A 15,519-nucleotide genomic window follows, 5' to 3' on the forward strand; every position below is an offset into this window, starting at 1 on the left:
GAGGTCTCAGCATTATACACTGTTGCCCCAAACCTTCTGAGTTATATCATAGGCATTTCTTTCTAATTCATTCTAATTATCTCCAGGTAAAGGTCTCCAGTTTCCTGGCTTTAATAAGCCTTTGGAGTTAAGAGATTTTTCCTTATGAGTACTCTAGATGCCCTCTTTTATAATTTAAGCTAATTTCCTTCAGTGTTATTTTAAAAAATAAAAATAGTCAACAATGGTGCTTCTTATGCTTTTTCTTTATATTTTGTGGAAATTTTATTTTCTGTATCTTTACTCCAGTCTACTTTATCCTTTCTTTTCTTTTTCCTTTTTTTTTTTTTTGAGACGGAGTCTCACTGTTGCCGAGGCTAGAGTGCAGTGGCGCGATCTCAGCTAACTGCAACTTTCTTCTATTTTTAACCCAGTTCCTTCAGTTCAGTTGTTCTGAACTGAGGCAGTTTTGTACATCTCAACTGCCAGGGTACATTTGGCAAGGTCTAGAGACATTTTTGGTTGTCAGAGCTCTGGTTTGGGGGATGGAATTGCTACTGGCATCTAATGGGTAGAGGTCAGCAAAATTACTAATTGTGTTGTTACAGTAATACTTTCACACACTTTATGTTCAAATGATGGAAATATCCTACAGCGCACACAGCACCCTCCATCAACAAAGAATTATCTAGCCCAAAATGTCAACAATGCCAGCCTTGAAGGACCGACCCCGCTTTAGTCCTTCCTTGTAATTTGGTAGCTCTTTCTTAATGTTTTTTGCTGCATTATGAATTCAGTTTTACTTTGTATATTAACTAGAATTGTGGTTTTATTTTGGAGAAACTATTTTGTGTTCGGAATAACTAAATACATTTTAAAGCTTGCTCACTCTTTGGAATTCTGACTTACATTTGTGCTATAGGTCATGCCACATCATTATTTTCTACATGTGAATGAGCACAACTACTCAATGACTTTCAGAAACACAGATTTCTGGCCCAATTGTGACTTTAAAAGAACTCTTCTGGAAATGCCTATAATTAGCCAGATTTGGGAATCATTGAAACAGGAATTTATTCATAAGCTAAAAAATAGGCAGGCTTTTAAGACTGCTACTGCATAAAGAAAATGACCTTTGTGGGTCTCAGAAATAATATCTACCCTCCCGGGCAACCAGTTCTGTCAGTAAAACCAGTCAGGTAACCCTCAGGTTGGTAAGGCTGGGGGAGCCCAATAGGGGTTTGATTCTTTCCAGCTGTATACTGTACAGTTCACCTTGTTTGCCACAAATTAGGTTTTCAAAGAGGGAGAGTGAAAAGAAATGTGGGAGGGGATAGAGGAGATTGCTAGTAGAATAAAATACGATTTACCTTGTACCTTAGGAGGGGCATTACTCAGTGCTGATTTCTCCTCCATAACATCTACTTGCTACCCACATTCACCACAGTGGTAGGTGACCTTAAACACTACTTGTGGTGTACATTATCCCGCTCAAGACAGTGGAGTCACCAGGCAGCACAAGGGATATCCACTCGACTCCTGCTGACTCAGGCATGCTTTACTTGCCCTGTCCCTGCTTAGTCTTGGCCAAAAGAAAAGTTAATGAAGATGAGCTCATTTGTTGCAGCAGTTTCATGAAGTATACGGTTAGAAATTTGTTGAGGAAGGGAAGAAAAGATAAATATCTTTTACTTTTTTCTTTTTCTTTTTTGCATCCAGAATGTAGCCTTTAATACTGATTGAGGCAGAGCTCAGTGTGAGAGCTGTGCGAGCCTGCACTGAATCCTTGAGTTAGGCTCCCTTGTCTTAGGCAGTTCTGGACCTGGGCAGGCCTCCCGCAGAGTAGGATACAGGGCATGGTGGAGCATGCTTGATCTTTAAAAAACAGAAGGGCAGTAACTTTTTAGATGAAGTGAATTTTGTTTGGAAGGATAATAGCTTCTTTTTCTTTTTTTTGAGTGGAGTTTCGTTCTTTTTGCCCAGGTTGGAGTGCAATGGCACGATCTCAGCTCACTGCAACCTCTGCCTCCTGGGTTCAAGTGATTCTCCTGCCTCAGCCTCTGAGTAGCTGGGATTACAGGCGCGTGCCACCACGCCCGGCTAATTTTGTATTTTTAGTGGAGACGGGGTTTTACCGTGTTGACTGGTCTCGAACTCCTGACCTCAGGTGATTCGCCTGCCTTGGCCTCCCAAAGTGTTGGGATTACAGGCGTGACCTGCCACGCCTGGCCTAATAGCTTTTTTTTCTGATTAGTTATTAAGGAAGCAGACTAGAATTCTATGAAACATTGTAATATTAGTTTATATTGGAAGTATAAATAAATACTGACTCCATCTTAGCCCTCTGGATTTCTTTTATTATTATTTTTACTCTTTTTAATGGAGATTTTCAAACATATACCAGAATAGAACTATATAGTGAATCTCCATGTACCCATCACCCAATATCAGTGAAAACACATGACTCATCTACTTTCATCTGTGCCTCATCCACTTTTCTTCTGCACCCTCTCCAGCCTCCAGTTGTTTTAAAACATATTTCAAGCATTAACATATAATTTCACTTACAAGTACGTAAGCTAGTCAGTGGTTGCGTTTCCCCTGATGGTATGCACATTTTTTTCTTTAGTTAGTTGTCTGGTTTCTTTTTAAAAGGTGGCTGATAATCAGATGATTTAATCAAATTTAGGGGATGTGTGGGGTCTATAACATTCTGCTTTTTGTGGGGGGGGGTGGCATTTACTTAGATTAGAATTACAAAGATGATATTACAAATCTAATTATTGGTATATAAAACTGATTGAAGGAAATGTTTGCCATATACACAAAGTGTTAGTAGGATTCCATGTAGACATAACCACAAGCCACAAATGAGCTTCATCATTGCCTGGAAGCCCTACTGGTAAATTCGTTTCCTCATGTTCTGAGAGGACTATTACATATCTTTTCCTCAAAACCACACACACGTCCTTTATTCTCTTAGCCAATGGCTTTGTTTCATGCTTCTCTGATAAAATAGAAATCTTTCCAGAGTGATACCCTCATCTTCCCTCCACCACATCTACACTATTTTTGGCAGCCAGACCCCTCTTCTCTTGTGTCCCTCCAGTTGGTTATAGTGGTGGCGAGTACTTGTTTCATCTGAACCCCACTCATGCTTCAGTCCCTCCATTGGTGCTGAGCACCCCTACCTTCACAAGGCCCTTGCTGCTTCTGTGGTCTGCTTTCCTTCCCCATCTGCAGGTGCTGCTTGTCTCCCGGAGCATCCCTATTGATCACAGAGAGATGTCCCAATGTAGGATTTTTTACTTTACGAAAGTGTGAAAGTGATACAAATTCAGTACGGTCCTTTACTTACAATGGGATAACGTACCGATAAACCCATCTTAAGTTGAAAATACTGTAAGTTGAAAACACACTTATAGTCCATGATATTTTCTATTTACGATGGGTTTATCTGCACGTATCCCATCATAAATCAAAGAGCACCTGTGCAGATAACACTCTAGTGTACCCCCATCTTGAGAAATAAGCCTTTATTAAATCAACCTCTCTCTTTAGTCAGTGAGCCACTTTTTTCTCCCCATGACAGCACAACTCTTCGAAGAGTTGTCTACTCTTTCTTCTGTTTCTTCTCACCACTCAGTCGTGGCTGCCATCCTCACTGCTTCACTGAAACCATCCTTGTTGGAAGCACCAGGGTCCCCAGTGAGGGCATCCAGTCATTTTCTGTCTGCCTCACAGACCTATTCTCATTCCCTTTACTTCCGTTGCCTAACCTCTGAATGCTGGAATGCCCCGGAGCTCAGTCTTGGGCTTCGCTTCTCTTTACTTACACTCTCTCCCATGTGATTTCACCCACTTCCACAGCTTTAAATGCCATCTTTATGTGGATGACTTCTAAATCTATATCCACAGCCAAGGCGTATCCTCTAACTTCCACCTTGATATCAGTAACCTGTGACCCAGACCTCACAGGTAGAGAGGAAAGTTCTGACTTTTCCCCCCTAGTCCTTTTTCATTTTAGCAAATGAACTTTAATACACCCAGTTGCTCGTGCCTGAAACATGGGAGCCATCTTAAATCCTTCCCTGCCCCTGTCTAGCCCTTCATCAGTTTTATCAGTTTCACCTCAGTACATATCTCAAATGCATTCACTTCTCTCCGTCTGCACTTCTACCGCTAATCACCATCATTTCTCAACTGGAAAACTGCTAATTTCCTAATTGGTTTCTGTGCTTTGTTTTTGTCTCCTATATACTGTTCTCTTCCCAGCAGGCAGAGTCTTCTATTAAAAATGTGTTTTTTATATTTTTATTTTTATATGTTTTTTGGGGACAGAATCTCACCGTGTGGTCCAGGCTGGAGTACAGTGGCGCAGTCTCACCTTGCTACAACCTCCGCCTCCCGGGTTCAAGTGATTCTCCTGCCTCAGCCTCCTAAGTACCAGGGATTACAGATGTGTGCTGCCACACCCGGCTAATTTTTGTATTTTTAGTAGAGATGGGGTTTCATCATGTTGGCCAGGCTAGTCTCGAACTCCCAACCTCAAGTGATCCATCCACCTCTGCCTCCCAAAGTGTTGGAATTACAGGTGTGAACCACTGCGCCTGGCCAAAAATGTTTAACCATATCATCTAACGCTTTGCTTAGTCCTTAATGGCTGCATTACATGTAGAATCAATTATGACTCCTTCAGGATCCTGCCTGCGTCTCCTGCCTTATTTCTACCACTTTTCCTGTCCCTCATTATGCTGTGACTATACTTGCCCTCTTTCACAGCAGGATCTTTCATGCTCCAGGGCCTTGACGCTTGCTGTTCCTTCTACATGGACTCTTCTGTTTCTGGCTCTCATCCTTATTCTTCAAGATGCAACTTAAATGATACTTCTTCTGAGAGCCTTTTTCTGATCACCCTTCCCAAAGTAGTCACTTACCCACCTCATTCTGTTCTTTTGTCACATTATCTATTTTTTCCAGCAAATATTGATTGAGTACCTATTCTGTGCCCAGCACTGTTGCAGGCGTTGGAAATAGAGCAGTGGGCAAGGTAGACACACTCAGGAAGCTTATGTATAGTTGGGAGACAAACCACAGATAAATCGTATGCTGACTGTGACCTGTGCCTTGCAGACAGATGAAGTGCAGGCTAAGGGATAGAGGGAATTGAGGGATAGCTGCTCTTCCAAACAGAGTGGCCAGAGGAGGAGACATTTTGGCAAGGACTCCAATGAAGAGAGAGCATCATGTGAATGTTGCGGGGAAGAGTTTTCTGGCAAAGGGAACAGCAGGTGATGCCCCAAGGAGGAAGAAGCTAGATGCCTTAGAAGACTAGGTCAGTAGGTATGTGGCCAGAGTGGCTTGAGGAAGAGCAGAGAGAACTGACCGAGAAATAGACAGGAGTCAGATCACTTAAGGCTTCCCAGACTATGGTAAGGAGTTTAGTTTTTATTCAGGGTGTGGGACGTTTTGAGCAAGGTATAGACGTGATCTAATTTACATTTAAAAAGATCACTCTGTTATGTGCAATTAATGCAGAGGCCAAGAGAAGACACAGAGAGACTCCCCAGAAGGTGACTTGCAATCATCTAAGAGGATAACACTTTCGTCATTATCTTGGGTATTTACTTCTTTTCTAAAAATATATCTATCACTATAAGCTCTATAAAATCAAGGATCTTATCTGTCTGTTCACTGGAGTTCTTGATACCTAGCATAGTGCCACTTTTAGTGAATACTTTCAGTTGGGTGAATGACCTGGGGGTTCCGACATAAGCATGGCATTCTGAGAACTCATGCGTCCTAGGTGTGGCCCGTTTACTTTGTCTCAGGACACTAGTCTTTTCATGTGTTCTATTAATACAAGAGGATTGGACTCAGGAGGCAATCTCTGAAGACTCTGCCGGCCTCAGTGTGGACAACAATATAGCTATTCCTGGTTTTACCAAAATGGTAAAAAGAAAATTACAAAGGAGATGAGCATTCAAACAAATACAAGATTTACATGTAAAAAGTTATTTTAGCTAAAGTCCTGAGTAGAATGGCTTGGAGGAGACAAGACCCTGGGTTTTTTGCAGGATATAGAGAGGGCAAGTCCGGGCAGATGACGTGTGGCCTGGACTCAGGTGGCAGTCAGAGAGATAAAGGAGAATGCCAAAGAAGTGATGGGACTTTCCCAAACTTGTACAGAGTTGAGGCTAAAACCTATACTCCTAGTTCCTAGTTCAGCACTTTTACTCTGCTACTTTAAAAAATGTCTTGAAGAAGTGAGTTTCTTAGAAAAGTTGCTGTAATGCATGCATATGTATAATGACAGTGATTTTATGTAAAACAAAACAAAAAAAATTATTTTTGTTTGAGACGGAGTCTTGATCTGTTGCCCAAGCTGGAGTGCAATGGTGCAATCTCAGCTCACTGCAACCTCCGCCTCCTGGGTTCAAGTGATTCTCCTGCCTCAGCCTCCTGAGTAGCTGGGACTACAGGTGTGTGCCACCACGCCCAGCTAATTTTTGTATTTTTAGTAGAGATGGGGTTTTGCCATGTTGGCCAGGCTGGTCTTGAACTCCTGACCTTAGGCGATCCACCCACCTTGGCCTCCCAAAGTCCTGGGATTACAGGCGTGAGCCACTGTGCCTGGCAAAAATTTTTTTAAATAAAAAGCTATTATAAACGTTTTGATCAAAATTTGCCCATATGAAAACATGTGTTTGCTTGCATATGCTTCTTTGGGCGGGTTCTCAGGACGTCACCTGACTGTTAAACAGAAGAGGGAATGATATTTTCACTGCATGTGTCTCTTTTGTACCTTTAGATTTTGAACCACGGGTGAGTGTATTATAAAAATAAGTACTCTATTGCAATTAAAACTTAAATTGGTCTGCTGTTAGGTTCCTCTCACTTCCATACACCGTCACTTTGTTATTATGTCTCTACACTTTAGGTAGGCAAGCAGGATCTTTCTTCACTGCAGTTTGAAGTGTATAGGAAGCTTCTAGATAAAATCAGAGCTTGCCACAAAGTCCAGTTCCCCTTGTCTCTTCTGTGAACCTTTCCCTGGTCGTTTTACATTCTGTGACTAGTCTGTTACTGATTCCATGCAGCCTTTAGAGGCCCCCCCCCCGCCTCGTTTTGTCCTTCACTTGCTATATGGACATTATTGAGATATTTACTTGATGACTAATTAATGCAAAGCTACCTTTTTGCCATTGCTTGTTTTTGGACACCTGCCCTTACTAGAGGTTACATGAGGGGGAGGGATCAGTTTTCATTAGGCAGCTTGTTAAATTCTGTCCCAAATAAAACTAACTTGATATTTTAAATCATAGAGGTGTATAGAAATGCCTAAGGCCAGATTGTGGTAGTCCAGGAATTTGTCAATACTCTCTCAGTATTTCAGTCCTACTTTCTCCATTTTCAATTTTTTTCTTCCTCCTTCAGTGTCTCCTATGTTTTCAGATCTTATATGGAAGCAACAACCCTAAAAGTATTTTAACCTTTTACAATTTGTTTTTGAAAGCTGAAAATTAACCTGCATGTTGTTTGCCACTCATGCTTCTCTCTTCCACTCTTCCCACTGGTTCTTCTGAGTTTATCACTTACTCATCAAGTATTGCAGGGGTTCTGTGTACATTTCTGTTTTGGGGTCTGTCCCAGGGAATAAAAGGACAAAATTTGTTTAAACTCTGACCTAGTCATGTTTGAAAACTAGGTATAGCAAGGACATTTCAAGAAAATTATCTTGAGGTAATTTGCTTTTATAAAAATACATAGGCTTAGGATTTGTTTTGGTATCTATAGAATACTAATGGGTAAAAGCAAAGCTAGACTTAAATGCTGTTACTTCTTGCCCTGAACTCCAACCTTGAAATCACACTTCGATGAAACAGTGTTAGAAATTGATTTCTTGGTACTTCTTTTCCTTTTTTTCTTCTTCTTTTTGGAGACAGTCTCGCTGTGTTGCCCAGGCTGGAGTGCAGTGGTGCGATCTCGGCTCACTGCAACCTCCGCCTCCCAGATTCAAGTGATTCTTGAGCCTCAGCCTGCTGAGTAGCCAGGATTACAGGTATGTGCCACCAAGCCCAGCTAATTCTTTGTATTTTTAGAGAGATGGGGTTTTACTTTGTTGGCCAGGCTGGTCTTGAACTCTTCATCTCAGGTGATCCCCCCGCCTTGGCCTCTCAAAGTGCTGGGATTACAGATGTGAGCCACCGTGCCCGGCGTGATTCATCAGTACTTCTAACATACTGTACTGAACACGAGATTGGGGGTTCCCCAGTACATTTTAAAAATTGATGTGTAGTAGTAATTTCCTTAATAGTCACTTCACTCAAGATCAGGAGGACCTATTTTAGGGAATGCTGTCTGAATGAGATACCTTTCTCTCCCCTTGGTTTGGGTCACTCTGGTGGGTGGAGAACAGATGCCCATAATAAGACCATGTTAGCTAGAATTCTGTCTTAACCCAGCTGCTGGATTCTATATTTACAGCCCCTACTCTCTAGCTGGATTTATGCCTGTTTCTGTAGAACATTATAAATTTGGAGGATAGAGGTGGGGTTTGATGAAGTGACATGTAAGAGAAAAAATCTCTTAATTTCCAGAATTTACATTTGCTCACCTTTAAAATCAGTTGATTGAATGAGACAATTGCTGTCTCATTAAGTTAAAATTTGTTTGTCTGTGTTTGTTTTTTGAGATGGAGTCTCACTCTGTTGCCCAGGCTGGAGTGCAGTGGCGTGATTCTCCTGCCTCAGCCTCTCAAGTAACTGGGATTATAGGTGCATACCACCACACCCAGCTAATTGTTTTCTGTTTTTAGTAGAGAGGGGGTTTCACCATGTTGGCCAGGCTGGTCTCAAACTCTTGACCTCAAGTGATCCACCCACCTTGGCCTCCCAAAGTGCTGGGGTTTCAGGCATGAGCCACCATGCCCAGCCGTTAATTTAAAATTTGTGGTCATCCTTCAGGAGTAGCCTTTCTGAAGAGGTGACATTTGAGCTGAGACATGAATGAGGAGAGGGAGCCAATTTATAAGAAAATCTAGAGAAATTGTTTTTTAGGCACAGGAAATGATTGCTGCAAGGATCTTAAAAAGCTTGGTATATATGAGGAACTGCAAGAATTGTGAGTCCAGTGAGTTAGGAGAGTGGTGGGAGATGGGGAGCATTGACACACGCAAGCAGGGCCAGATAACATTTGCTCTTGGGGGCCAGAGGGTGCATCCTCTGTGTTACTTAAATCTTTAACAACTGAGTAATTTAGTACCATCAGGAAGAAAAATTGAGAGGGTTTAAGAGGACACATTTGAATATTCCAGTGGAAATATATGCTAATCGGGGATTAATTATCTTCCAAGATCCTCTTACTGCTTTCTCTCTTTTATCTCTTCTCTGCCTTTTAACTGGTGAAAGTAAGGGGGCAGAGGAGATAGGCATTTCCCGTTTTTCTCTCTCTGTCTCTCTGAGATAGTATCTTACTCTGTCAGGCTGAAGTGCAGTGGTGCCACCATGGCTAACTGAGACCTTGAACTCCTGGGCTCAGGCAATCCTGCCTCAGCTTCCTGAGTAGAAGCTACAGGAGCATGTTACCATTTCTGGAATTTTTTTTTTTTTTTAATTTTTTGTAAAGGTGGAATCCCACTATGTTGCCCAGGCTGGTCTCAATCTCCTGGGCTCAAGTGAGCCTTCTGCCTTGGCCTCCCAAAGTTTTCAGATTATACTTGTGTTTCTGCTTTCTCTCTGTTTATGAAGATGCCATTTGTGGCCCCCACTGGAGAAGTAATTGGGGATAGTTGTGGCCCAAGGAGTGATTTTTTTTTTTCTTTTTCCTGACACAGAGTCTTGCTCTGTTGCCCAGGCTAGAGCACAGTGGCACCATCTTGGCTCACTGCAACCTCCGCCTCTGGGGTTCAAGCAATTATCCTGCCTCGGCCTCCTGAGTAGCTAGGATTACAGGCACGTGCCACCATGCCCAGCTAATTTTTGTATTCTTTGTAGAGGTGGGGTTTCACCATGTTGCCAGGCTGGTCTCAAACTCTTGACCTCTTGATCTGCCCACTTCAGCCTCTCAAAGTGCTGGGAATTAACAGCTGAGAGCCACCACGCCTGGCATGAATGTTGTTTTAATTGTCACAGCGTCTGCTACTAGAGGATCATTATTATGATCATTTCCAGTGAAAGCATGTTTAAAACAAACAAGAATTTAGACTTTAATATAAAATGTGTAGATTGATCAAAATTTGATGTTATGAAATTTTAGCGTATTTATAGACCAGAACCCATCTAGGAAACTCCACTTACAAGTTAGGTATGCTGTCTGCTATGGTTTAAATGTGTCACCTCCAAAATTCAGGTGTTGCCAATGTGATAGTTTTAAGAGATGGACTTTTAAGAGGTGAATGGACCATGAGGGCTTCTCTCTTGGGAGTGGGATTAAGGCCCTTATAAAAGAGACTTCACACAGGTTCAACTAGCTTGCGCTTCTGCCTTCTGCCCTTTGAAAACTCAGCAAGAGGGCCCTCACCAGACACCAGATGTGTTGCCTTGCTGTTGGACTTCTCAGCCTCCATAACTGTGAATAATAAATTTCTGTTCTTTATGAATTGTGCAGTCTCTGATTTCTGTTATAGCAACACAAAATAGGCTAAGACAGTCTTTTCAGAGAGCAGGAACTCAATAATCTGTTTTAGTTTTCCATAGACTTTGAAAGCCAAGAAACTAGAAACTAAATTTAATGCCCAATTCTTGAACCTGAAGTTATTCTAGCCTTTTATTGTACTGATTTTTCTTTTTGTTTACCCATCTGATATGTTTTTTTAAAATCCTAATCTTTTCCCCACCGTATTCCTTTTTTAAAATTATTGGGGGTGAGATCCAAATTATGCATGATAATTCTTTTTTTTTTTTTAATTTATTTGAGACATTGTCTCTGTCTCCCCAGCTGGAGTACAGTGGCATGATCTCAGCTCACTGTATCTTTTGCCTCCTGGGTTCAGGTGATTCTCCCACCTCAGGCACCTGAGTAGCTGGGACTGCAAGCACTTGCCACCACACTGGCTAATTTTTCTTTTTCTTTTTTTTTTTTTAATAGAAACATGGTTTTGCCATGTTCCCCAGGCTAGTCTCCAACTCCTGGAGTAAAGCAGGGCCCACCTGGGCCTCCCAAAGTGCTGGAATAACAGGCGTGAGCCACCGTGCCCAGCCATATGATAAAATTCTTATACTACATTGTATAAATGAGAGTTTTTGCATTCTGGATGCTATTTTACATATCGGGGACTAAAACGATATTATTTATTAACTTTTATTTCTTTATTTTTATTTTCATTTTTCTTGTTTTTTTTGGAGACAGTCTGGCTCTCTTATGCAGGCTGGAGTGCAGTGGCACGATCTTGGCTCACTGCAACCTCTGCCTCCCAGGTTCAAGTGATTCTTCTGCCTCACCCTCCCGAGTAGCTGGGATTACAGGCATGTGCCACCAAGCCCAGCTAATTTTGTGTTTTTAGTAGAGACGGGGTTTCACCATGTTGACCAGGCTTGTCTCGAACTCCTGACCTTAAGTGATATACCTGCCTCGGCCTCCTAAAGTGCTGGGATTACAGGCATGAGCCACTGCGCCCAGCGGATCTTTTTTTTTTTTTTTTTTTTTTAGAGACAGCCTGTTGTCCAGGCTGGAGTGTAGTGGCACCATCATAGCTCACTGCAGCCTCGGACTCCTGGGCTCAGGCAATCCTCTTGCCTCAGCCTCAGGAGTAGCTGGAACTACAGACAGGTGCCACCATGCCTGGCTAATTTTTTAAATTTTTTTGTTGTGACGAGGTTTCACATTGTTGCCTAGGTTGGTCGTGAACTCCTGGAGTCAAGCAGTCATCCTGCCTCGGCCTCCTAAAGTGCTGGCATTACAGTTATTAGCCACTGCGCCTGGCCGTAACTTTTAGATTTTTATTATTTTTTGTTTTTATTTTTTTGAGACTGAGTTTCACTCTGTCACCCAGGCTGGAGTGCAGTGGCACGATCTCAGCTCACTGCAACCTCCGCCTCCTGGGTTCCAGCAATTCTCCTGCCTCAGCCTCCTGAGTAGCTGGGATTACACGCACGCCACCATGCCTGGCTAATTTTTGTATTTTTAGTAGAGACGGGGTTTCACCATGTTGGTCAGGCTAGTCTCGAACTCCTGACCTCGTGATCCACCCGCCTTGGCCTTCTAAAATGCTGGTATTACAGGCATGAGCCACCATGCCCGGCCAGATTATTTATTTTCTTTAGTGGTTCATAACTAATAGTATTGATGCTTTTATGTAAGATAATGCACCTGAAAGCTTCTAGCCTGTCAATAATAGGTGCTTCTAAATGTTGGTTTTCTTCCTTTCTTTGAACTCCAAAGCATTTGGGCATTGTCATATTCTTTAGGCACTGATGTCTGACCTGTTCACTGGAGAATTTAAGTATGACAAGTTGTCAGTGTTAATACTTGCCGTCAGACCTATTCTGCATACTTCCTGAGTTTGCACACAAGGCAACCAAATTTCAGTTTGAGCTAAACTTAACTTTATGCTTCTACAGCCTTTCTCATTGTTTTATATACTTGGCTGGAATTAAAACCCATTCACTAAATAGAACTTGTGTATAGCAGTAGACTTAATGTCCTGATGTAAGACCATAGCAGAGTTCGGTCTTTTAAAAATGTAGAACTTGTTGGCCAGGCACTGTTCAGTCTTTTAAAATGTAGAACTTGTTGGCTGGGTGCAGTGGCTCATGCCTGTAATCCCAGCACTTTGGGAGGCCGAGATGGGTGGATCACGAGGTCAAGAGATCGAGACCATCCTGGCCAACATGGTGAAACCGTGTCTCTACTGAAAACACAAAAATTAGCTAGGCCTGGTGACACGCGCCTGTAGTCCCAGCTTCTCGGGAGGCTGAGGCAGGAGAGTCACTTGAACCCGGGAGGCGGAGGTTGCAGTGAGCCGAGATCGTGCCACTGCACTCCAGCCTGGCAACAGAGCGAGACTGTGTCTCCAAAAAAAAAAAAAAAAAAAAAGAAACACAAAGTAGTCCGTTAAGGATATGTCCCAACCTAACAAATTATTCCACCCATTTTGCAGATGAGAAAGAGCCCATCAGAGATTACTGAATCACCTAAGGCCACAAGTGGAGATGAGGCATGGGCATTATTGGGAAATCAGTAGTTCCTACTAGGAATACACACTCTCTTTCTCTCTTTCTTTCTGTTTCCTTCTTGAGACGGAGTTTCACTCTTGTAGCCCAGGCTGGAGTGCAATGGCGCCATCTCGGCTCACTGCAACCTCCGCCTCCCAGATTCAAGCGATACTCCTGCCTGAGCAGCCTCCTGAGTAGCTGGGATTACAGGTGTGCGCCACCACACCTGGCTAATTTTTTTTAATTTTTAGTAGAGACAGGGTTTCACCCTGTTGGCTGGGCTGGTCTTGAACTCCCGAGCTCAGGTGATCCACCTGCCTCAGCCTCCCAAAGTGCTGGCATTACAGACGTGAGCCACTGCACCAGGCCTCCTTTGTTTCTTTTTAAATGTGAGGTGTCAAAGCCCAACCAACCCTTCTCCACTGCCGCAGTAATTAGAGCACAGAAACAGATGTCCTGAGTTTGAATATGAACCATGACATCTTTAGCTATTTTCTCTTTGATCTGAATTCCCATATGTATAAGAATAGTGTTTACCTCAAGGGATTTTATGAGAATTATTTTAGGTTTAATGTTATTGATGAGGCCTTTACAAGAAAATAAACCCTTCTGTTTTGTATTTGGCTGATGTTTCGGTTCAGTTTAGAATTCAGCAGAATTTTCTTTAATTTTGTAAAGTCAATACATATTAGTGTTAAACTTAGTATGTGTGTTACCTCATATGATATAGTTTAGGACTTACATACTTAACAGTATACTGCATTTATGTAAGGGTGAAGCAGCTTAAATGATCAGATTATTGAGAGCTCAACGTTGTCAGATAGGAAAAAGTCATCGAAAATATCAAAATATATTTAAAAAGTTTAACCCAGCTCAAATATATTAAAAGATGTTTATGGTTTTATATATAATAAAATGTGCATTCCTAGTCTGTCTTGGTATTATATCAGTTTATATGTTTTGCTGTTTTTATTTCACACGACTAGTTTTTAGGTAATGTTATCTGGCTTATTTTAACAATGTAAAATAATTGTCAGGTTTGAATGACAAGTCTTAATGGGCTTGTCCTGCAGATTCCAGGATTCACCTTTTTGCATTTAACTGTAATGTAGTTCTATTTGCTTTGACATTTTCTTTTTATTGAAAGGGAGGAGCTCTACTTTGAATAGCATGATATGTTTTAAAAATGATTTTCACACTACTGTTAAGTTAAATTGGCCATATAAATTAATCTCAAGCTTGCATTTTAAAAGGAATAAACACATTGGCAGCGATTGGCTGTAATGAGAGTAAAACCATGCTGACTCTGGTGATGTGTATTTGCAAGCTAGTGGTGCACACAGTCGTACATTCTCTGACCCTTTGTGTGGTGTTGAATCTGCTTAGCTAGGAGAGTAAACTTTTAAGGTTTTTCATTTTTAAAAAATTATTTATTTTTGTATTTATTTTGAGACAGGGTCTTACTCTGTCACCAGGGCTAGAGAGCAGTGGCTCCCGACCACAACTTGGCTCAACTGCAGCCTCAACTTCTCGGGCTCAAGTGAGCCTCCCACTTCAGCCTCCCACTTCAGTCTTTCTGGGTAGCTGGGACTACAGGCATGCACCACCACACCTGGGCTTTGTATTTTTTGTAGAGGTGAGGTTTCACCATGTTTCCCAGGTTGGTCTTGAACTCCTAGGCTCAAGCAATCTGTCTGCGTTGGCTTCCCAAAGTGCTAGGATTACAGGCGTGAGCCACCGAGCCCAGCCAGTTTTTTTATTAACAAAAAGCGTCAAGTACATCAAGATTATATTTAATGTGGCCATTGAGGAGAATACTACATACATGTTCCTCTAGAACAGTTTTCTTACTTTGTGACAGTTGAAAGTATTCAGCAACAATTCTGTGTATTGATTTACATTATAAAATAAGCCATTTATTCATAGAAGTAAAATCTCCCATGGACTCAAGTAAAAATGTATGAGAAAATAATTAAATAGCCTCTGGCACGTGACCTCCTGGGAATATATTGAAGTGCTCCCACCTTCTCCTCCTCCAGTCACCAGTCTTGCCTCATCACCCTCAAGGAGTAGGATTTCTTTGTACCTTTGTGATCTTCAGTAGTTCCTGGAACATATCTTTTTGCTGTATTTAAGGAATTTATAATGTTCAGTAAAGCAGAATAATTTGATCATACTTTGCCAATGGGTGCTCCCATCTTCATGTAGTATTCTAGTCTGAGAAGTCCGTGATTGTAAGACTTTGGTTCATATAAGAAGAATTCAAGGTCATTTATTAGTGCTTTGTATTTGAAGTTCCACGTTTCCGAATTTACTTGTAAGTAAGCTTTGTATATCGAAAGGAGTCTTTGACAAGAATAGAAGTATAAAAGTAAGAATTATAAGT

At 41.7% G+C, this 15,519-nt stretch overlaps 1 protein-coding gene and 1 long non-coding RNA gene across 5 annotated transcripts in view; one reads left to right on the forward strand and one right to left on the reverse strand.

Annotated features, from left to right (window-relative positions):
• The window catches only part of DIP2B (disco interacting protein 2 homolog B), a 269,702-nt gene that overhangs the window by 80,336 nt on the left and 173,847 nt on the right, over window positions 1–15,519 (forward strand). The window lies entirely within an intron of this gene.
• LOC144332892 (uncharacterized) lies at window positions 1,922–13,027 on the reverse strand. Its single transcript, XR_013401091.1, has 2 exons — window positions 12,956–13,027; window positions 1,922–4,147 (listed from the first exon to the last, which is right to left on the reverse strand). It is a non-coding gene; the product is annotated as an uncharacterized LOC144332892 (long non-coding RNA).

This window comes from Macaca mulatta, chromosome 11 (genome assembly GCF_049350105.2).
Source record: "Macaca mulatta isolate MMU2019108-1 chromosome 11, T2T-MMU8v2.0, whole genome shotgun sequence".
NCBI lineage: Eukaryota > Metazoa > Chordata > Mammalia > Primates > Cercopithecidae > Macaca > Macaca mulatta.